Raw genomic sequence first — 24,688 nt, forward strand, 5'->3', positions numbered from 1 at the left:
TGGTCTCTCAATGGCGGGCAGACCACTCTGATTCAATTTTTCTGCTGCTAAGAGTTCAGAATTAAGAGAAGTCATTTGATTAATTCTATACTTATGGACAAATCAGATAGTCTGTGTTGCGATGCACTTGGTGGCTGGACAGTTGACCTTGCAGATTGCCTCTGACCAAAGACCATGAACCAAGTTCAAGGAAGATTCATATATTCCTTCACTAAAATGATTCATTGTATTTTCAGAGATCTTTCCATCATAAAATCAGGGTAGTATCTTTATAAACAAGCAAGTTGAAATAAGCTGCAAGGGACACAGTAGCCCAGGGTCCGCCCTAGAGAAAAACCTATGCCGGCTTGTTTGGCTGGATGAACAGACATTCCGTCTTGCCTCCAGGAAGTGTCCTGTGTCCATGACAGACAAACTTGACTGCAGACCGCACTGCAGACCGCTCCTTGCCCACCCCCCATCCAGCTGCTCACCCAGGCCTGCGATAAGGGTTCTCTTACAGTTGGCGTCATCCTGACTTGCTGTTTTAATGCCATCACTTATTTAAACCTTACAGGATGCCACAAGATGTGATGTACAGAGAAAAACGTGTTTCGGGAAAACGTACTTGACCGATTGGTAAAGACTGACAGTGAACAATGATTAAAATTTAATTCAGATTATTGTGGTGACACAACTGTAAAATATTGGCCGAAATAAGCATAAAAACAGAACTATAGAGAGCAGCCTGATGATTACCTATATATTTCACTCCAAAAAATTATTATACACATAATTACATATGTATATGTAACTTACCTTTTAAAAATTATTCAGAGATCTAATTAGTAGACCCCATTTAAAAAAAAAAACAAGTGTTCTGGTGAATTAATGAAAATTTACATTTAAAGTTAAAGAAAATATGTAATATATGTGTAATTATTAATAAGTTTTTTTAATCAACCGTTTTGATTAAATGACATCAGGCCTGATCACATTTACTACTGAATTACTATCACGTTACATAATAGTAATTCATTGCTATATTGAATTAGATTTTGGTATATTTATTGTTTCTTCATAATTTGTAATGAAAACATCCTGTTTTAAAATACTTCTGTTTTCCATGAAATGCTTTGTTTAAAAAAATCTGTAGGGATTGCTGCCTATTATATTTCTCTCTTGGAAATGCAAAACACAAATTAGCATGATAAATACTATGAGATCTCCACCGTAAAAAATAAGATTCCATGAGAAATCTAATTAATGTTTTACTTTAAAGCAATTTCAAGTTTACAGGAAAGCTGTAAATAGAGAAATGAAAACTTTCTTTCCTGAGTCATTTGAAAGTAAATTGACAACCTGATGTCCCACCATTTCCCACTATGACACAGTACCTTAGTGTCTGCTTTTCACAAACACGGACATTCTCCTACCTGAGAATAATACAACCATCAAAATCTTAAAAAATTAACATTATTTTATTTCTTCTTATCCTCAAATCCCATTGGAGTATCACCTTCAATTAAAGTTTGTCTAGTGGTTTTTCATGGCTTGGTTCAATTCATACGTCTTCGGTGGAAACATCACTAAAGAGAAGCTGTGTCAGTTTTAGTGAGGTACAATTTCAAGTTGTTCCATTATCTTAATCATTTGATTAAGGTGATATCTACCAGGTTTCTCCACTATGAAAAGATTTTCCCTTTGTAATTAATAAGGATCTTCCTCTAAGTTGTTATTTGCTAAATCTGGCAAACCTAATTTCATTTCTAATTATCGGCACATCTTTATAAAGCAGAAAAGACTTGTTTCAAAACTGAGTTCTCATGTGTTTACTTTTAGTTCTTCTCAGGGAAAACTGCCAACCATCCTCTTTTGATTTGAATTTACTTGGTTTTCCGGTCTTCCAGTTACTTCGTGAATGTTCTTTTTCACTGACTCTGCCTCCTCTTTAAAGGCAGTCAGCTTTGTGGGTTTTTGTTCAATTTTCGGTTCTTTTTTTTCCTGCTTCAGCATTTTTACTTTTACCATTTATTCTTGTGAAGAAATGATTCCACTCTACCTTCCTCCAAAAGACAAATGACAACCCCCCCACAGTCACTTATAGGTTGCTCCCCTTGATCACCTCATTCATTTGTGAAGCTATCATTTCTATCTTAATAATCTTTTAATTAATGTAATTGTCCTACAATGAAAAGAGCATAATACCCCTGAGTGAAGTTCTGGATGCTTCGCTTTTGACACGCTGACCTTCTAACTATGGGTTTTAGCATCTTTAAAAAGAGTAATAATTTTTATCTAACACGCTCGCTGAGAGGATTAAATATGATAACATCTCTGGCAGCTGATTCGTCAGGTAGTACATTTTAGGCCTTAAGTAGATGGTAGGCTTTTGTCCTATAGTTATATTCTAACGTTTTAAAAACGCACAATTAAAAGATCCTAAGGAAAGGGACTGTGTATAATATTAGTATGTGGTGTTAAATGTGCTATGTGGTGGACGTTTGAAAAAGTCATTATTTATTTACCTGGTTTTACCAAGAAATAACTTTCCTAGACAGCTGAGAGTTACTCATCTAAAAGCAGATTTTTTTTAAAAAATCAACTTTGATGCATTCTCACTGAAATTTTTGAGAGTACATTCCTCTTTCTCCTTGAGCAGCACGTGTTGCTGAATCTGCATCAGGTTATGACGGGTCTGTGACGATGACATGCAGTCGGGGTCGCACGCCACGCTCGCCTGCCCCCATTCAGTCTGCAGGTCACCCTTCTTCCATTCGGCTCCTGCTGTCTTCCCTGTTCCTCAGGAGTCCAGGTGACCGGGACCTGCACGACCCCCAGCACCATTCCCAGTTCTCCCGCTGGACTTCCTCACTTTCTAATTTGATACTTACCATGGATGAGTGGAGGTTTTAGGTCACCCAGTTTTAATGACCGTTGGGAACAGTAAAGGTAAACAGCAGGTGAACACCCACAGGGTTGGCCTCTGCATCAACTTGATTAAATCTGTTTGGTGACCTGGGGGTCTTAGGGCTTATTTCCTGTTTTGTAGCAATGTCCCTGCTGGTTGCTTGGCGAGGAGAAATTTGTAGGTGAAGGTATTATGAGAAACCCACTGAACAGCCTATAAATCAATCCCAAAATGTGTGCTACATTATCTGCTTAGCATATCATTTCATAAAATACCAGGTGGTCAGCTCTGAAAGGGCCAACTCACAAAGGTTTTTATAAACTTAACATGTGACTACTAGTCAGCACCAAAACCAAAGTAATAATTTGTAATAATGGTCATGTTCCTGAAAGAAACTATACATAGGTCCTCTTGATAAAATCAACTAGATATTAGAATGGACAGAAATAGGTTTTTTTTAATGTCTTTAAGTTTTTAATAGTTGTTTCCTATTAAACATTATTTACATGAGTATTTAGAATATTGACTATAATGTCAAAGGGATATTAAAAATTCTATACTATTAACTACAGTCCCCATGCCTTATATTACGTTCTCATGACTTATTTATTTTATAGCTGGGAGCATATGCTCTGCTAACCACCTTCACCCATGTTGAAAGCAGACATGAAGAAAGAGCAAGAATTTAAAGACCGTTATGAGAGAGCCGTATTAATGTAAAAGGGAGCAAGTAGCATGACTAATGGAATCATGACTAAGCATATGGATGTTACTTTGAAAATAATTCTGGCTTTGATGTTCCACCTGTTCTTTGTGGGAATGAAAAACAATACCGCGTATTTAAGCAGTGGAGGAAAACAGTCACACGTACAATTTCCAACTAATGCCAGAGACTGAGGGAAAATTCTGCCCATCTTAATCAGTTGAAAATACAAAGCCAACTCCATGAATGAAGAGTTTGTACAGGTTAAGAAAACTACTTAAGCATTACACGCTAAGGAAACCCATTTTCTAGAATTTTCCAGGGACTCCTTGGGTCAATTAGTTAAAAACCAGTTAGACTAGAGATAGGCTTTCACAAAGAAATCGCATCTTTTATGCCTAATGATGTAATGTTTAATCACATGGGTAATTGAGTTTTATTCTCTTAAGTTAAAAAATAATGGTGGGGAGAGTGGTGGGGAGTAAATGCAGACAACTGTCATTGAACAACAATAAAATAATTTTTAAAAAATAAGCAGAGATATTGATCAAATGTTTCACATTTCTCTTCTGCTCACCCTTAAGAGGCACAAGTTATCAGAGTTCCTGTCAATGCATTCAGTTCTTCTCCAGGAGAAATTCAAACCACAACTCTCTTAGTCAGGTCACGCAAACCTCATCTTGTATGAAATGGCCACTGTCCCCTCTCGTGGGCATCCTCCACATGCTGACGGCTTTGAGTGGCCCAACAATAGTCTCTGGGTTATTAGGAAGCCATCCTCAGGGTAGCTCCTCCAATCACACAAGGGTGCCCTAGAGTAAAGGAAGACAGAGGAGGGGAACAAGGTTCCAAGCACTTCCCTCCAAGCTCTCCCTCACCCTCTGCAGACTGAGAACCTGCCCTGCTTAGCTCTGTTACCCTGGGGAGAGAGCGGGAGGGAGCCCTGGACATCAGGAGCCACAGCAGACAAGGTGGGGCCAAGCACACATCCCTGTCTCCTCCTGCCTTCCCCTGGAGAAATTTGCTGAAGCTCACATAGTGAGGTGTGTCTACACCTTTCCTGAAGAGAATTTGGAAGAATGCTCCACCAGTTCTTTTTTCCAGTTTAAATGATACAGCCCAACCTTCACACAAAAGCGCCAGATGATGGAGACTAAGAAGAGGCTTCTGAGGATGAGGCCCTAATTCCCACAGGGTCCTTCCCTGGCATCTTCTCCCACCACATCCTGTAACCCCTCGTCTACTCAGCACCCCTGCACTCCAGCCTGACCCTCCCCCACATCATGTGTTCAGATGATCAGTCTCTCCTAGTCCTCCCCTCCAGGCCCCCACCCCCAGGGAGAGGGAGACCTTTAGCATTTGGAGAAGGAAAGAAGAGTGTGTCTAGCCTGAAAGTGCTGATCAAAAAGGAGTTTCTCCTTGTGGTAGCTTATCTCACTGTGGCTTCTGAGGGGCACCTTGCATCGTCTTGAGCTGGTTAGAAACGCGGATTCTTGGACACCACTCCAGGGTGACAGAACCAGAAACTTGCGGTGGTGGAGCGTGGTGGTCTGAGTTTTAACAAACTCCTCAGGTGAGTCTGGTACAGGCTCAGGGTTGAGAATGGCCGTCTCATGCTGTCTTTGAACTTCTTTCCAGTCTCAGGTTGCTAGGAAAGAAAGAGTCAGCAAAGAACGTTGCCTAAGAAAAAGTCGTCCAAGAGTTTATTTGAGCCAAACTGTCAACAGTTGCCAGGAAGCGAAATCTCAACAGATTGAGAAAATCCTCTGGAAGATGGCAGTTTTGCACCTTTTTTTATACATTAGGTTCAAAGGAGAAAGACATAGGATGATCACATGAAATCCATTAGTGGTAGATTAGGGAGGCGGGAGAAAGCAAAGCAGCGAAACCTCTAGGATTGGATAAAAAGCAAAAGAGATTCACGTGCTTCTTTTACCTTGGTGGGCACAGGGCCCTTAACGTTTCCAGCACACAGAGATGGTGTCTGGGCAATCAGAGAACAGTGTCTTCGCCTGTTCTGGCGCTGCCTTGGAGGGGTCTGGAGTAGAAAATCACTCTGACATTTCACAGGTCTGTTATCTGAGATGCACAAAAACAACAAGTTCACAGGTAAAGATTGACCTTTATCAAGGAAGCCACAGACCTAGGACGGGACCACCCACCATGACCCGCTTTCAGTTAGGAAGTTTTACCTTCAGACCATCCGTGTGGTTACGTTTGGTCTTGTAACGCCCACCATGCGGGCATCCCCTGAGCTTGTTACATGTAGTCTGTGGCCCCTTTTCTGTCCACAAAAGAAAAAGGGAGGGAGGGGAGAAGAGAGAGGAAAGAAGGAGGGTAGGAAAAAGATTCTAGTCAGGTCTCCTGCTACTTTTACCTTTGTCTCAGGCCTGGGTGGGAAGGGGATAGGCAATAAATAAACCTGCTGAAAATAGAAATTTTAAAAAAACATTTTGCCCTTAGAAAGCATAAGGAAGGTTAATTCAAGACACTTACATTCAGTTTCCGGTTCTCTGTGCGTAGCCATAGCAGCCGCTGAGAAGATGCTGACGTTTTCACTTAAGGAAGTTAGCCTCGCTGGTCCCTCGCATCCCTTCCAATGCTAATTCAGCAGAACCAGGAGTGTTCAGGATCAATAAAAACAGCAGGGAGGCAGAATCATTAGGCATATAGGAAGGACTGCTTTATTACGTTGGGAACTATGTATCCATATTGAAAGACAACTCAGAAAAAATGATTATGAGTTCACATCACAATTTTATTTCAAACATGGTGCTTAATGAAAAGTTACCATGTAAGCCAAACTCAGGGCTGCGCCCTGCTGGTCAAACTATTCTTTTGGGGAAAAAGGGGTGATAAAATAAAAAAGTCTGGTTAAAGAGTATCAGCTCGTCACAAAATGGATTAAAGATGAAGGCAATTTCCAAAACTGAAGCGGAACGGGTAACCCTACACACCTAGAATGTATCCTGAAGTAGCCTGAATGTCTCTTAGAAAACTGTTCAGGAGTTTGATCAGGAATTTTAATTATTTTTCAGGAGGGGCTGTGAATTTCATCTTAGAAACAGAGTTCTGTCTCACAAGAGATTCGGGACTTTTCCCCTTCAGTTTCTACTCTCCTCTCTTCTATGTTTCTTTTTTTTCTTTTGCTCACTTTTAGTGAGTACTTTAAACGTCCTGAATCTCAACCACTACTTCTATAAAGTAGGGAAAATAATTTCTTACCCAAATGAAAGAATAAGGCTAGAAAAGATGATCACTTTAGAGTCTTCCAGGATCTAAGACGGACTAATCAAAATGATGCATTCAAGGGGAAAGGTGGAACGAGGTGTCATTTCCTGTCTTGGGTGCTGATCTGCACTGTAATACCAAGCCCAAGATAGGATTATTCATTCTGTGTCGTTAAGCAATCAAACACTAGCGTGGTTCCCGCGATGTATTATACACTCATAAAGATTAACTCAATCCACATGATTACCCTGTGATGGAGGTACCATTACTCTGCCCATTTTGCAGATGATGCAGTTGAGACACTGAAGGTTAAATAGCCGGGTGCGCTTGTTGGGAAGGGTCAGAGACTGGATTTGAGCTCAGGCAGGCTGCCTCCAGAGATTCTGTTCGATACACTGTTCACTTATTAATGTCCTGGCACTCTGCTTGAGTCTCCACCAATCTGAGTGGGCCGTCACAGAAACCAAAGGCTGTCAGAAAGCCTAAAGCAGTTGGACCTTAAAGAGATTCAGTGGGAGGAAATGAAAGCAAGGTCATTTCCATGTATCGTACTGGAGTGCCTACTGCCCGCTCTGTGCTTGCCCATTTATATTGTAGTCATCTGTCCCTGGATTAAACCTCTACCCCTGACCTGAGCACAGACAGTGCCAGTCCCCCTCGTCACCCCAGAAGGGGACAGGGAAGTGACTCAGGAGCACCCTGGCCGTGCGCGTATTGCTGATCATCTAGCAGGTTCTCTGCATCATTCTCAAGGAAAATCCATAACATCACAGGATGGAAACATGGAAGAAACATCCTGCCTTGGTGATCTTAGAGCCTCTGCCACATCTTGAGGCTCAGAAAACCCCTCTCTCGGGAAGGACGAGAATGAAAGCCTGCATGCAGGGGGCCGGAAAGCAAGAGAACAAGGCAAAAAAGGAATAGTGCTCAGATGTAATAGTGTAACTGCCACCAACAAGACTGTTTCTTCAGGCCCCGGAGCTCCAAAGCCAGCCCTCTGCTCTTCAAGTTAGAGCTGAAGTGCAAAGCACCTCACCTGTGGGCAGGTGGGCTCTGCGTGATTCTGCTCAGCTCAGGTCCATGACTCGGAGCAATCCCAGGCTTCGGGCGGAAGGCTGGCACTGGACCCCAAACGCTTGGGAGTACCCTTTACTCAGCACAGCCGTGTGTCAGGCACAGCGCTGACAGTCTCCTGGCCTGACTTAATTGTCTATGGCGTAAGTATTACTCCCGTTTTAACAACAGGGGCCCGTGTTTTAAGTACTTGCTCCAGCCGCACAGAAAGGGGGGAAAATGGGATTCATTCTTTGATCTCTCTGGCTCCTAGCTAGTTGTGGGTTTCTTCTCTCTTATGTATCCCTGAAATCTTGACCTCTGACTTTGGAGTATTGTCTTGCTTTCACGTAATTGCCAGTGTTGTATTCGTGTGTGTGTGTGTGTGTGTGTGTGTGATCACCCTCCTCCATAGTCATCCTGCCAGAGTGAGAGAGATCAGCCACGTTGAAGGGCAGAACTTGACCCCACTGTGACTCAGTAGGAAGTTCCTAACTTTTGGAGCAGCCTCCAATCACCAGAAGGCTGCCGCTGCTGGCCTTTTCCTCTAATAAAAGGTTCCACCAGCTTCTCTGTGATGCAGCGTACAATATAACATTCACGGCTACATCAGAAGAATGAAAATGTAGCTCTGACACCTTCAAAATATTGCAGGGATAGAAAGGATAAACATACAGCAAAGTACGGGGGTGAAAATGAATTCTACTCTAAAATTATACTCTAATAATGAATTTGAATCACATTGTAGTTTAGAACTACATGGGTCTTTTTATTCCTTTAAGAACCTTAAGTAAGTTTTCTGGTTTTTCCATTCACTCTTTCCGTAAAAGAAGGCACTAGAGAAATGCTTTAAAACTTAAAAGTACATCATGTTTAATATTACAACCATTTGATTTTTCCTGTTTCTGATTATAGAGAGAAATAAACATTTGATTCACTTGAATAACTTTATAGTTTACAAGGCTTGGTTATATTGCTGAATATATTTAAGTTTATTCAAAATATACAGCCTGATATTTTAGATTCCGAGGTACTGATGTTGGGCAACAGTTAAGGAAATTTTTTTTTTCTACACTCATTGGAAGCACTGAATCGAGACGCTGTAATCTTCTCTAGAACTATCTTCTATTTCATGTTTCGGCAAAGACTTAATTGTTCTTTGAAGAATTTCTAACTCTAAAAATGATGGCAATTTATATTCCAAAGAAATATAATTATCTTGTTCAGAAAAAGGAAGCAACATAGAATTGCCTTTATTTTTAAATTATAGTTACAATCATATATTAGCAGTACATGTGAACAATTTAGACAAAATTATGATGGAAAAAAGCCTACAACAAAGAGGAAGCACGCATAGGTAATGACCCTCTGCCAATTAAAGGAAATTCTATTTATTTTTATGTTTATTTATGTAGGCATATTAAAGGTGTAGGCAGAAAACTGAACTTCTCCTCTTTCTTGGTTGTCTTTTTCAGCACCCGTATTTGCTTGTAGTGTTGAATATTATATGTCGTATGCTTTGGGTACTATATGTTTTTAAAATAAAAGTTAATGTCTTTAATTTTGTACTCATTCTAGAATTTTACAACTCTTGAGGTAAAGTGTTCATGACATGTCAAAAATACGGAATAACCGTATGGTGATAACAGTAATCACCATACGGTTATTCCCTAAAGAAGGGGGTGGGGAGGGAAGAGGGGACGGAGGAGGTAGGAGAGGGTGAGTGCAATAAATGGTGATGGAAGGAGACGTGACTTGGGGTGGTAAACACACAGTACAGTGTGCAGGTGATGTGTTATAGAATTGTGCACCCAAAACCTATATAATTTTACTAACCAACGACATCCCCAATAAATTCAGTTAAAAAAATTTTTAAAATAGATAATAACTTCACAATACATTTTATAAAAGCAGTTTTCATGTCATTTGCATATATAAATGATGAGGAAAATCTCTGTACATATTTTATAGTTAAAAGGATATATACATATACATACGTGTGTGTGTGTATGTGTCTGTGTGTGGCATGGTGATTTTAAAAACAAGAGCAGACAGGGGTGGGCAAAGGCACAGTAGGCTTACAGTTGTGAGTATGTGAAACACAGAGTGTGTTCTTGTAGCATTATTTATTCCTGTGTAATATATTGTTTCCATGTGAACAACTGCAAACCTACTTTGGCCCACCCTGTATATTTAGCCTCTAAAATTCAAATCTGTTATTTGTACATAGATCCTATGTTGGAGTAACACAAAGTGGAAGATGTTCACTAGCTAGTAGCGAGGCATGAATCACACCCTGTCCCCCGAAGACACTAAAATCGCAGGCCCCAGAACAGGGAGGGAAGAGAGACTTTGTAACCTAAAGGGGAAAACATGACGAGACCTTCCGATCGTCGGCATGAAAGGTGGCTCTTGTTGTCTTCCAATTGTAAAACTCAAAAGGACCATTTGAAGGAATGTTGATCATTGCGTGTGACAGGGGGCCCGCATTTGTCTGGGGGTGTTCAACATTCCAGTTCCCTCTGCCATGTTAGCACAGGTCACTGAGCACACACCTGGCATGAGAAATGGGTCAGGGCTGATACACACGGTAGCAGCAGACAGGATGTTACAAGGCACTGGAGTCAAGAGTGACGACCTGGGCTAAGTGGCGGTAATGAGAATGAAGAGGAAGGGCGGTAGGAGTAGATTTCCAAGGGAACTGTCCTCAGAAAACTGCAAGAGGAGGGAGGAGTACTCTCTAGGTGAGTCGTGAGCCTGAAACCCGAGGAGTAACATTCGAAGGTGCATTCGCAGCCACAGGGAAGTCTCTCTTCCTATCAGAGGATGCAGGGGTCAGGGAGGGAAGGGAATGGGACCACTAAAGGACGAGGGGCACCGGCAGCAGAGGTGAATGAGAACATAGGGTGGGGGGAGATAGGGTACCAAATTGAAGATGAAGGTTTGCATCTCACACATTAGGCCCTAAGATTGATCAACTTTGAGTGGAAACTCTTAAGAAAAAGTGCCAGGACTGTGTCTTAGAGAACTGAGCGTCCCTAAGAAACAAAGGAGAACAGAAACGACAACAGAATTAGGATTAGAGGGGCTCCAGGAATTAAAAAAGGAAACATGAGGCCCAGGGAAGAGAGAACTGGATGAATGATGGGGCACTGGGAAGTATCAAAAACTCTTGGATACCAAAAGAATGAGAAAGATTTGTTTTGGCCAAAAAAATCATTCTTGACTTTTGAGAAAATAGTTTCAGTGTAGTGATGGAGTTACTTAGATGAACAGGAAATAAGTGACTAATCATAGAAATCCAGCTGTGTGGCAGCCACCAGGCAGTCTTTCAGGGTCCAATTAAACACTGAGACTTAGGAGGTGGTCCTGGGCCATGCTTCACGCAAACTTACTCAGAAGTCTGTTGAACCAGAAGTGAGCTTGCCAGACAGGATGACGTCAGGTGGCCCCTCTCGGTGAGAGTCCTTGCAGCCGTCCACTGAGCAGTGCCACTCAATGAGCAGGAGGCAGGCCCTTCAGTCTCCCAGGTAACAACCCAGGTGTGAAGAGATGAGATTCACAGTAGCAAGTGCAGGAGCCCCCTGCCTTAGAAGTCACCTTCTCCCAGGGGACATTACTTCTGATTAAAAAGCCCATAGCCATGAAACACACCCAGCTACTATAGTCACCACCCTTGTTAGGGACCGAAACTATGGAGTCGACATCGGGCTTCCATGACATTGTGATATTTTTCCAATGCAATGCAATTTATTTTTTAAAAAGGGAAGAAATGATAGGGGACTGGGGAGGGGGCCAGAGATGAGCATGAGAAAAGTTAAGGACTGTATATAAATAGGGTGATAATAGAAACAGAAGTGAAATGAGTCAGCGTGGACTCCAGACTGACAAATCACTTTGAGCTCAGAGGATTTAACATTGACTCCCAGTCTCAAAGCTTCTTTGTTCTGAGGGTTACGCACCGGTGGTTTAGGACAAGTCAATGCCAGGTAAATACAGACCACCTAGCGATGAGGAGCATGCCGCATTTTTCATACCATCTAACCTAACTACGACTTCTCTCAATTACATTTTTTGGAGAAAGCTAGATGCCATAAAATTCTAGGTTATGCAGAGTTCTCTTCCTAAAGATGGAAACAATTTTGAGAACGTGTAATATTTATATCTGTAGTTGAGTTTACCTTCCACTACCCTCCCACCCTCTCCCTAGTCAGGGAGGAAAAAAGAAAGTTAGACCCATTACTGACTCAAACCTAGTGGAGAAAGTCAGCTAGTAAAGTGGTTTAGGAAGTAACATGGATGGCCGGACAAAAAATGTTTTTCCAAGGAAACCGTGAGGAAGACCAAGACGAGAATCATAGGAAACCTTGGACAGGAGGGGTGTTGTGAGCCAGATCTAAAGAACAGTGTAGAGACTATAGTTTGCTAGTCTGAAATTTAACGTGAAGTTTCAAGCAGATCCAAGAAGATATTCCCCAATATTTATGGAAGAGGATTAAGAGAGATCCTCTGGGACAGTAAATGCGGGATTTAATAAGTAAATACCACCTAAATGTCTTTCTGTTTCAAGTCTTCAGTATATATTTCATGTAAAAGTCCCTGGTATGATACAGTTTGGAAGCCTATTAAGCCTGAGTTATGACATCAAAAACACTTAATGTTATAACAAAAAAACAAAAGAAAAATTCTTTTAGCTTGGATATCATCTTCAACAGTTTGCATTGAATTCAAACCTTTTGTTAACACTGAGGAAGGAAAAGCCTGACTATATTCTAGAGAGAACAAGAAGACAAATGGAAATCGAATATGCAGTATGCACACTCTAAGTTACCATTGTCGTTATTATATTTTAGAGAATGTGGAAACATGTAGTCAGGGGTAACGAAGAATCTGTCTAACCCTGTTCTCTCCTCACGATGTTGGAGGGAACTTGGCGTTCTGCGAAATCATCTGGTAGTACGCCCACCTTTCACAGTCTCTGGCAGGTCACACTGTAGAGGGCATCCATATATATCAGTATCCATCCTACTGTTATGCCTATTATTTCCAACTAATTTACTTTTGAATTATGTAACTACTCATGCCCTGGTAACTTCTCATCGGTATGTTCATTTGGTCCCATATTAGAATCACCTAGGAAGTTTAAACACCCCGATGCCCAGGCGGCGGGGTCAGCCCCAGGCCTCAGCCCGCTCGCAGAACCTCTGGGCGATTCCAGTGTGCACCCGCATTCAGGGACCATTTCCTTATTAACAGACATCCTCAGCTCTGTGCAGAAAAATCACCAGCGAGCTTCTGAAACATGCTCTCTGCACCCCCAGAGATTCTGATTCAAGAGGTCTAAGACTATTCCCGGGGTATGGCATTTCTAAAGAGCTCCACAGATATGTAGTGAGTCAGGGTGGGCACCAACACCTTGAAGCTCTAGAGAAGAAATCTCTGTACTGTCTTTTGTCAACTGGGAAGGGCACAGGGAAAAAATCCTGTATCACCCATAGCAATTTTACCTATGGAGCCTTTTAATCTGTAGGTCAAAGAAGTGACCTTTTTGCACAAATGATTTTCAAATGGTGTTTTAAAATCATTTTCATTGGGGAGAAAGTGCAAATGTAATCCATAAATATTCAGCGATGAAAAAGTCGTTACTAGAAACTAATGTGACATATGTGGGGTATGCTGAGAGTCGATTGCATTGAATCTTCAAGTTTGAGAATTTTAGTGACTTAAAATTTTGTCGTACTGGACAGTGATTTTAAAATGTTTGATAAATCACTACATAGGCAAGCATCTGTTCAAATAAAAATGATTGGTTATTTGCTGGCAAAGCAGGAGATAATGTGAGAGTCATGATTAACCATAAATGAGACATAAGTCAAGCTAATAATACTTATATTATAACCATGTATAATAATAAAACTTCTTATTCTTATCCTAGTGAAAGAAAACTTTGTTTTTTGAATGCTTCATATGAGACAGGCACTGTGTTAGGAGTCAAACAAAAGGTAAAGAAAGGAGAATCATCTTTTATTATAAAATGTAGACTGCTCTGAATGACAACAACCCATGAAGGACACGTAAGGCGTAAGCCAAGTTCAGAGGAGGGTAGCGAACGTGAAAGCGGAAGAGGAGTCTGTTAAAGGATCTGACAAAGCAGCTTGAAATCTGTCGAAAAACTGCCATGATTTCCCTTGGAATGCAGATTATAGAATGGCTGAATGTCAGCCTCAAGCATTTAAAAGGAATTAAATATTTTTTGATCCACTCATTTGCTGATGGGAACTTAGGTTGCTTCCAGTACTTGGCTATTGTAAATTGTGCTGCTATGAACATTGGGGTGCATAGGTTCTTTTGGATTGGTGTTTCAGGGTTCTTAGGGTATAATCCCAGCAGCGGAATTGCTGGGTCAAAGGGCAGTTCCATTTTTAATTTTCTGAGGAAATTCCATACTGTTTTCCACAGTGACCACACCAGTCTGCATTCCCACCCACAGTGCACTAGGGTTCCCTTTTCTCCGCATCCTCTCCAACATTTGTTTGTTGATTTGTTTATGTTGGCCACTCTGACTGGTGTGAGATGGTACCTCATTGTGGTTTTAATTTGCATCGATGGCTAGTGATGCTGGGCCATCTTTTCATATGTCTCTGGGCCCTCTGTATGTCTTCCTTGGAGAAGTCTCTGTTCAAGTCCTTTGCCCATTTTTTAATTGGGTTGTTTGTCTTCCTGGAGTGGAGTTGTGTGAGTTCTTTATATATTTTGGAGATCAGACCCTTGTCTGAGGTATCATTGGCAAATATGTTTTCCCATACTGTTGATTCTCTTTTCATTTTAATGCTGTTTTCTTTAGCCCTGCAGAAGCTTTTTATTTTGATGAGGTCCCATTTGTTTATTCTTTCCTTTCTGTCCCTTGCTTTAGGGGATGTGTCTGTGAGGATGTTGCTGTGTGGAATGTCTGAGATTTTCCTGCCAATGTTTTCCTCTAGGACTTTTATGGGGTTATGACTTATATTTATGGAATTCTACGCAGCAGAGAGAAAGAAGGAGCTTAAACCCTTTGCCACAGCATGGATGGAACTGCAGAGCGTTATGCTAAGTGAAATAAGCCAGGCGGTGAGGGACAAATACCATATGATCTCACCTTTAACTGGAACATAACCAACAGAAGAAAAAAGCAAACAAAATATAACCAGAGACATTGAAGTTAGGAACAATCTAACAATAGCCAGAGGGGAGGGGGGAAGGGGTAGTGGGGAGAAGGGTTCTCGGGAACTACTGTAAAGGACACATGGACAAAACCAAGGGGGAGGGTGGAAGCAGGGGAGGGAGGTGGGTTTGGCTGGGGTGGTGTAGAGAGGTGGGGAGAAATGCAGACAGCTGTAATTGAACAACAATAAAATAATTTAAAAATTGAAAAAAAAAGACCATACCTGGAATGTTAAATAAATAAATAAAATAAAAGGAATTAAATGTATGACAATGTTATGGGCTGAATTTGCCTCCCCAGAATTCATAGGTTGCAGTTCTAACCCCTGGCACCTTGGGACGTGACTGTATTTGGAGATCGAGTCTTTAAAGGGGTGATTAACTTAAAATGGGGGTACCAGGGAGGGCCCTATGTGTCTGTGCCCTCATCTCTTCTGATAAGACCACCAGTCCTGCTTCATATCAGTCCAATGGGACTGGTGTCCTTATGGGGAGGGACGAGGATGCAGACACACCCAGAAGGGAGACCAGGTGATGTCACTGCCTCAGGGTGGTCCTCCGCCAGCCAAGGAGACCATCCTCAGAAGATCTAAACCTGCCGACACCTTATCTCCAACTCTTAGCCTCTAGAATTGTGAGAAAATCAATTTATATACACATATACATATATATTTTTTTTAAGCTTGAAGTATTTTGTGATGACAGCCCTAGCAGACCTATATAGGCAGTAACTTTCTGTAGACGGTGCCCACGCTAGGAAATGAACTGGACGTTGCTATAGAAGGGAGGTAAAAACGTAAAAAGTCACTTCTAACTACAGGGGTACCTGGGATTCACCGAAGAAGTGGTATTTTAAATTTAAAAATTACCTGTTGTTCTGCTGTAAGTGAGCATCGGTCCTCCTTGCCGGAAAACATAAACTTCACTACAGGAACATATCAATATTCCACTGTAATTCATCTGCTGTGTCCCTTTGGACCAGATCAAAGATTTGCCTGCAATATTTTGACTTATGCATAATTAAGTGGTGTTAGAGTGAGGTTTGGGTGTTTTTCTCAATACCTTTTGATGTCTTTCACTCTGAGGGTACCGCACCCAGAAGGGGTGAATTAGGGCAAGGGCCCCATGCTGTTTGCACTATAGAAATAACTACATAGAGTTCTATTCAGCTTGAGTCGAACACATGTGGATACTTTGCTATTTAAATATGACCTTGTATCTCATGCCTCCATCACCGTAAAAAATTAAAAATCAGTTTCACTCTTTGGGAAATTGCTTTGAGTGAAATGAAAAACGATTCGCAAAGTCAGCCCTGCCGCGGAGGGAGAAGAGGTGTGTTTTGGAGCCTGTGGAGACAGCGCCTGGCAAACCAGAGGTACACATGCCCGCAAGGGGATGGCTTTGCAGGACCTGAGCCCTCAGAGGCCCCTGGATTCCACCCCAGGAAGTTCTGTGGCTGTAAGCAATGATTTGTTTTATCTGATTGACATTTATATGACAGGGACATATGGGAGGAACCCAGTCTATTTCCAAAAGGTCAGGCAAGGTTCTGGAGGATCGACGCAGAGGAAGTCGGATGTAGAAAATGATCACACAAAATAAGACGAACCTCGTGTGGCGCCTGCCCCAGCTTTCGCTTTCATGCTGTCACAGGAGTCTCCCAGAAGACTGCCATCTCCCAAAACAGTTCCCCAGAGAAGTGTGGAATTTTACAGTTAGGTATTTATTTAGTGTAGGAAGTATTTTTTAGCAACCTTTGATATGCAAATCTGTAGTGTAAATGCGGGTTTTTTAGGGCCAGTCTGCTCTGGGAGAGAGGAGGGGATGGGAGAACAAAGTTGGGGGGGCTCCACCGCTGAAGGGGAGAGTTTGAGCAGGAGCCTTGAGCTGCAGGGGAGCAGGGGCGACTCTGGGTTCCGCAGAGCCTGGGCCCAGCAGCACCGGGGAGACCTTCGGCCTCACACCTGGGAGGCTCTGAAGCAGAGGAACTCCCAGGACCTTAGGAAGCCTTGAGGCAAGAGTCACAGTCCCTGAGCTCACCCTGTGAGGATTTTCAGCATGAAGGCAGGAGAAGCTCAGTGGGAACCCCAGGAGAGCAGGGACTCAACCCTGACCCTGGCATTACTGTGCCGGCGCCCCTCAGCAGCTCCCAGCCATCCGAGACCCTGAAACATAAAGACAAGCTGCATTTTCTGGACTGAGCTCTCAAATTCTGGATGGGGAGAGGGTTATTGATTTGTTCAGCACTCTGCAAAGCGCAGTGGAGAAACTCTGGAAGAGACGAGCCTGGGTTAGTAGAAAGGGCACCATTTCCTAGGCACCCTCTTTTTAATTTTCAATTTTGCAAAAAGTTGTGGAGGCGGCCCTGCTGTCGTGACGTCCCTCCATAGCGTCTCATCCTCAGGGACCCGGGCAGCAGCAGGGACACGGAGGCCTGGGGCAGGTGACTGGCTGGCTGCCTGCTGCAGAAGCTCCAGGTAAAGAGCAAAGTCCTGTCCAGATTGTTCTACAATCTCCAAGAAATCCTGCCGCACCCCTTACACTTTCATAAAAACGATTTGAAAACCCTATCTATTATTACAGTGAATAAAATGGGATTTTGAGCTTATTGTTGGATTTAATCATTATTTTTATGGCAGAACTGGGGGGTGTGTGGGCGCAGTTATAACAGTTTTTTTTAATCTTTTATTAAGTCATTTATCATAAGCAGAATTCAGTTTCTAACCTTAGTTCTTTATTTAAGTTTCTAACTTATCTGGGTTTCTTTTCTTTTTTTTTTTTTTACATGTTGTATATTCCCATTTTATGTCTCTAAAGGTTATAGAATAGCTATTTCATTTTCTCCAGCAAAAGCTGTTTAGCACTCTGGGATAGCGTTATGGTTAAATGGCAAAATGAAAAGATAATTTGAAATTAAAGCTACTTAACAGTGAGGATTAGCAGGGGCACGGAAGCCGCCCATGCGCCTCCTCTCTATGCCAGCTTCATTTTTCAATAGAGGATTTTCTGTGGCCCCCGACTTCCCTGCTCAGTCACTTTTAGGTCCCTGATAATCCGGCCAAAAGCAGAAGAGATGGAGGATGAACACAAAAAATTTTTAGAATGAATGTGGGCCTTCTGATAATTCATCTAGAATGCCTTTTACATCATTAAACCTATTCTTCCTGTAAAAATCACACTTATTTCTTATGTTCATATATATTGCATGTCCATGTAATACTTCAAAAATCTCAACAACTCATTTTTTTAGATGTTTTATTTTTTTAAATTTTTTAAAGGATTTTATTTATTTTTTTTTAGAGGGGAAGGGAGGGAGAAGGAAAGGGAGAGAAGCATCCATGCGCGGTTGCCTCTTGCAAGCCCCCTAATGGGGAACCTGGCCTGCAACCCAGTCATGTGCCCTGACTAGGAATCGAACCTGCAACCCTTTGGTTCGCAGACCAGTGCTCAATCTACTGAGCCACACCAGCCCAGATAACAACTACTTTTTTTAACAGCATGGAAATTCAAAAGACAACAGTAGAAGAGGAAAATTATTAACAGTGTCCTAAGATTTGAGGTCAATGGTGGATGATCAAGAATATTACAGTGTTATTTTATTCATTCAATTCTGATGGGGATTTCTTCCCCTAGAATCCTTGTTTCCTTTCTTGTTCACTGTACACAGTCTCTTCTCCTTGCAGATCTACTTCAAATTTATCCTCTGTCTCAAACCTTTCCTGATCTCACCCGCCAGGGTTATTACATATCAGTACTATGATGTCCCATAGTACTGATGCTATCATGCAACTCTAGGCTTAGTGAGGTCGATTTGCTTCATTATACACCCAGCAGCATTAGTCATTCTGTTTGTATGAATGCATGAGTGAATGAACGAGAGTTTCAAACACTTTTCAATGATTTCTCATAGTGCTCTGCTAAATTTTATATTTGCCGAATAAGTTGTAGGTGATAAAATATCTTGAAGTTAGGGGCTGTGACTTTCAGCTCTCATTTCCGTAGTCCCCAGTCTTCCCCTCTAACTACTGAAGTCAGCCAAATCAGGGAGAGTGCAGTTTCTCCCAGGAAAACCGAACATTAGCTCTGTGATCTTTCTGCTCTTCGAAGAGCAGTACTGAGGGTGTGGGTGGGGGCACTGGGGTGCAGCCCCCATGCACACCCCCGTTACACTCTCCCCTCCTTGCTGCTGCCTCCTTCACTTTCTGAGGGTAATAAACCTACAAGCATTGCAGTCCACACTTTTGGGAAATGATTGCTTTTTCCCCCTTTCTTCCCTAATATAAAAAAATAATCAAAAGAAGAAAGCTTTTATGTTCTCTGCCAAGGTGGAGCCAGGCTTTGTGGGACCTGAGCTTCATAAAACTTGGAGATGGGAGAACTCTTTACCAAAAAAAAAAAAAAAATCATCAATGCATGGTTGCCTCTTGCACACTCCCTACTGAAGACCTGGGCCACAACCCAGGCGTGTTCCCTGACTAGGACTCGAACCTGCAACCCTTTGGTTCACAGGCCAACACTCAGTTCACTGAGCCATACCAGCCAAGGCTGGAATTCTTTATTTTGAATGAGGAAAGTCTCACAACAGATTATTGGCGTCTTCAAGACTCACATCCCTTATTTTCTGATATCATTAGGTGCTTTATGAGAAATACTGGTACTGAAATGCTTGGGGCCGTGACCTGGGTTTCCCTCCCTAGAGAGAAACTTCCAGCAAGTTGAAGCTTGAATTTGATTAGCCTCACAGTAAAGTCCCCTCTGGTCTTTGAAAGGTTTGGCATCTAAATATCCCATGTGTGTATATATATGGACGTAAGAATTTTCCAAACCGTACTTTTTTCCATTCCTCCTTTTTACATGTCTGTGGTAACTTAGGTAGAACATGTCTTATTCTGGCTTTTTAGTTTCAAAGAACAGAGACTCTTTCAAGCTAGTTCAATAGAGGGGAAAGCTCAGTTCCAGAACCAGCAATTCTTTCACCCATTCGACACAGTTATTCTGAGCGAGAGCTCCGGCCAGGCCCTGTGCTGGAGAGAGAGCAGCACCACTGCTCGTGGAGAAGGAGCTAGCCAACAGTGACCCGCCACGCCAACACACAGACCCAAATGTGCTCAGGGCTAGGAGAGAAACAACACTCAGGCCTGTAACGAGGAGACACGGAACTTGGGACCACGGCTTTGTTTGCACGTTTCTGTGCTCTATTGATTTTGTATTTGGTGCTGTTGGGGGGGATGAGAGGGGTCAAGGCCATCAAGAAAGATGAGGTTTTATTGAGCACGGATAGGAGTTTGCTGGGTGAAAATGGTGGAGCTGAGGGATATTATAGACTTTCAGGCCATGAGGGTTAAAAGGGAGGAACACAAAGGACCCACGTAGCCCCCTAGCTTGAACCTGAGGCTGGTTCAGCCTTCACAGCAACTCTAGGGAAAGCAGGGAGTCACGGCTCTCACCTGTTCCATTCATTAGTGCTGGCCCCGCATGTCCATGGGTCACTTGAAGTGTGGCCATTCCCAACGGAGATGAGCAGGTGGTGCCAATGACTTAGTGCACACTGGCACGCAAAAGACCTCACATGACGTGGAAGATGGCAGGACATCTCATGAGTAGCTTCTCCACCATGATTGCCTGTTAAAACAATAGATAGTGTTTTGGATATATTGGGTTAAATGAAATATGTCAAAATGAAGTCACTTTTCTTACCCTTTTATTAAATGTGGCTCCTGGAAAGTTTATACTTGTCTTTGTGGCTGCCATCGTGGGGTGACACTGTTTAAGCAGTTGGTCTCAGTCCCGGCCATATGTTACTACCCACAGGCCTCCCTCCCAACCGCCGGAGGGCATCAGAGCCTCTCAGGGCTGAGGCCGGGATAAGGACCCCCCTTATTGTAACACAGGCTGCCCCTGGGAATGCCATGGCTTGGATGTGTGGAGTATAGTTATTCGTCTGCATTGCTCGGCCCTTGTGCGTCTGGTAAGCTACCTCTTTGAGTCCAGTCAGATTCCAGGGACCTTTGTGTAGGATAACTTCATGTGCAGAATCATTTGTGGAAAGTCATTTGTCAGTAAGTCTCCTATTGACGGCAGCCCAGACTGATAAATGCTGGACTCCAGGGACATCATTTAATAGAAAAAGAAAATGTGGTGCCTTCTTCAGTCTCTGCACCACACTGCACCTGCTTGCCAGGCAGAAACGGGGGCTTAGGGATTCAATCCTGTCCGACCTGTCTCAGTGCAGAAGGGGTGCAGGCTCCCAAGGGAGACACCTGGCCATCTCTGGCTACCCCTCAGTGTAAATGCGGGTGAAGTCTTTTTTGGAAGACGATACTGCCAGGCAGGCACAGTGACAAGCTCATGCCTCCCTGTGTGCTTTCCCAAAGATACTTATTTCCAGTTAATAAGACATCTTGCTTTCGGCATCTCCTTATCCTGACTAAAGCATTGTCGTGGTCATGAGTATTTATGGTTTTTTTCCTAAGTACACTCTTTAAGTGGTCTTTATTTCAAGGGCTCTTAATACCAAGACCGGTCTTTTCAAAGTCTGAGGAAAGTGACTATTCCTGTGTAGTCCAGAAAGCCAAATTGTACTGGTACCTAGAAGCACATAAATACAAGCTTATATTTCCACATCTGCTAGAAGTCGTCTTCTTCGACTGAAAGTCTTCTTCTCCTCTGGCTTCTCCAATCCCGTAGAGGAGAGGGAAGGCACCCAAAGGGAGCACTTCTGCTAATTTAAATCAGTATGACCTAGGAACCACAGGACTGTCTTTTAAAGTCACATCGTTTCTTTGGTTGCTGCTGTATTTACTGGGTTGGAGACTTTGCTCTAGAGTCCCTCCATATGGGAGCTGCAGATTCTTTTCGCTCCATGGCTCCTTCTTCCTGATAGGCCGCCCCCGGCAAAGGCTGAAGTGGAACTGCTATTTATAGCTTGATTTTTCACAAGCCGGCTTCCTATGGGTTGGTAGAAGACCGCTGCCAGCTCACTACCTTCGGAGTAACATTATCAGCAGAGAACTTCCGTTTCTAAAGCAGAAATTTAAGTAGCGTCGTGAGAGAACAACTTGTCTAGATCGTGCTAACACCTTGTTAAGTTGGATAGATCCTTGTCTTAGCTGTTAAGGAAGTTAATGTTCCTTTAAATATCATTCATTTGAGAAACAGCAGGAATAAGAGTGTTTTGGGTTGTTTTTTTTTTTTCTCCATTTAGCTTCATGGAGACTATTGATTTCATTAAAGAAATTCAAGCAACGTCTGAAATTCTCTCCAATTCTACAGCAGAATGCCTGAGTGTCTTTCTGGGGTGCGCTGACGTTCACATTGTGGTCTGCACGTAAATGCAGCGTTACTCCCCCATCTGCTTCTGGCCCAACCTCTGGCTCACAGCCAGAGTGCGCACCCCATTTCGGAGCGGGTCCTGCTTTTTTGTAGCTCCTTCATTTGAATGCCTTTTTCTCTCCTCCTAGAATCTTACAACCCTTCTCCTAACAAACTCCTACTCAGTCTCTCTGACACCCACCCCCCTTCCAAATGCTACTTCTTCCCTGAAATCTCCCCCAACTGCCCTGGGGCGTGGTATTTCTTGTAACTCTACTTCAGTTCTGAATTCTAATTCAGCATATTTATTTACATATACTGATCCCCCACCCATGAGTCCTGGAGGGTAGGGATTAAATTCAGTATTTGTCTTCAAGAGGTAAGAAAGAGCAGACATTTGGAGGTAACCACCATACCTCCACCTCTTGACTTTTCCCTTGCCATATCCTCCCACTTTTCCAAGCTTCATTGTTACTGTGTGATCCAAATGCATTCATCATCTGGGTGGCTTGTCTTTTCACATGCCTCCGCTTCCTTATATCTGTTAAGTGAGGTTCTGCGGGTCTGAAAGGATAGCGCACATACCAATATACGCATTCGAAGCCTGGGAGAGAGGCCTTAAGGACATTCCTCTTTATCTGGTCTGCACCTCCCCTGCTGCTCAGGCCCTGGCTGACCTTGAATGAAGGAAAGGCACAGCCTGGAGTTTCAAATGCCATAGGAGTTGATGTAGGAGTCCCATGCTCTGCTTCCTGGCCCCACAGAAGGGACACAGGGACAACTGAAACTGAAAGGCAAGATAGATGCTCTCTGAACATCACCTCACTGCCTGACATTTGCGGTCTAGGTTGAGTGGTGCGTGGTTTTCTTTGTAGTGTTTTATTTGTATTACTGTTACTGATTGAAAATGAGTATAGTAGTAGAATGCTTTGATTTTGAAGCTGCAAGTCATATACAAACAGAACTGTATCCCAGGAAGACATTTCTAAGGCCAATTTAGAGTAACAAAATGTTTGTAAGTTGAGTTAAATGGCTCTTCTCTATCCCTGACACCGTGTAAATTGACTGAAGGGAAGCAACCATTGTCTGAGCTACATTACAGACACCACAGCTTGCAAAAGCAAGCAAATGAAACAGCAAATTCAGTGCCAAATTTGGAACTTCTGTTGGAGAATAATGGCCTTAAATACAGATACAGATTTTCTCTGTATCTTCATTAGATTGAAGCGCCATTTTTCTACCGTAGCAACATACCATTTCATTAAAATACAAGTGTGCTTGGGAGTTCATGAGCTCCTCTTGTGTTTGGGGAACAGCTACGGCAAGATTAATGACTATTAGGGGTTTTTTTTTGTATTGATGCCCTTTTATATATGCATCTATATTTATGAGAACATATTATTTCAAATACTGAGTTCAATTGGCAACAGAAAAAAGGAAACCATGACTGGAGCTCCGAGGCTGTGAATACGAACGGAATGTGTAATGCCGTTCGGCCCGTGGGCTCCCGGGAAGAGCCCTTCTCCCCTTTGGATGAGTCGCCTTGTCAGCAGTGACAATAATGCTGTTAGAAATGAAAACTACGTTGCGCTCACCAGTGTTTCACTGACAGTGCCACAATGCCGTCAGGGATCCAACGCAAGTGCTGTTACAATTCATCTCGTGATTCCTGTGGTTCAATAATTTATCTTCATAAAACACCAATGACAGCTGGTATTCTGTTCTTCCTGGGAGTGAGATATGATGTGCTCGCGACATGTTGGGGGCATTCGCTAACGATGGCTGTGTGTTCGTAATCAAGTGCATGCCTGCGTAGCTGAAATGTAGATAAGGACATTTAAGACTGTCCAAGTCAGATTGGATTCTCCTTTTATATAGTCACAGCAGAAGAGTTCAGATACAGTAATAATGAGCTATGGTAAATGTTTGAGGAATTCAGAAAAGGAGCAAAAATTAGATAGGGGTGGAGCCCTGGCTGGTGTGACTCAGTGGATTGAGTGCCGGCCTGCGAACCAAAGGGGTTGCCGGTTCAATCCCCAGTCAGGGTACATGCCTGGGTTGTGGGCCAGGTCCCTAGTTGGGGGCACGAGAGGCAACTACACATTGATGTTTCTCTCCCACTCTTTCTCCCTCCCTTCCCCTTTCTCTCTACATAAATAAATAAATAAATAAATAAAATCTTTAAAGAAACTTAGATGGGGACAGAAAAAGGAAGGGCCACACCAGCACAGGGCTAAGGATAAAAGTAGGTAAGTTTAATTTTTCATTAAAATTACAGAAAAAAATACCAAAATCAGGAT

General features: G+C 42.7%; 1 protein-coding gene and 2 long non-coding RNA genes across 3 annotated transcripts in view; 1 reads left to right on the top strand and 2 right to left on the bottom strand.

Moving 5' to 3' along the window:
• Positions 1-24,688, top strand: part of CNTNAP2 (contactin associated protein 2) — a 1,617,197-nt gene that overhangs the window by 829,748 nt on the left and 762,761 nt on the right. The gene's annotated exons all lie outside the window — the stretch shown is intronic.
• Positions 4,986-5,871, bottom strand: LOC123480193 (uncharacterized). Its single transcript, XR_006656095.3, has 3 exons — positions 5,786-5,871; positions 5,530-5,672; positions 4,986-5,241 (listed from the first exon to the last, which is right to left on the bottom strand). It is a non-coding gene; the product is annotated as an uncharacterized lncRNA (long non-coding RNA).
• On the bottom strand, positions 6,096-24,195 carry LOC123480192 (uncharacterized). The gene is made up of 3 exons (XR_006656094.3): positions 23,984-24,195; positions 20,525-20,699; positions 6,096-6,195 (listed from the first exon to the last, which is right to left on the bottom strand). It is a non-coding gene; the product is annotated as an uncharacterized lncRNA (long non-coding RNA).

The sequence above is a fragment of the Desmodus rotundus genome, chromosome 6 (assembly GCF_022682495.2).
Source record: "Desmodus rotundus isolate HL8 chromosome 6, HLdesRot8A.1, whole genome shotgun sequence".
Lineage (NCBI taxonomy): Eukaryota > Metazoa > Chordata > Mammalia > Chiroptera > Phyllostomidae > Desmodus > Desmodus rotundus.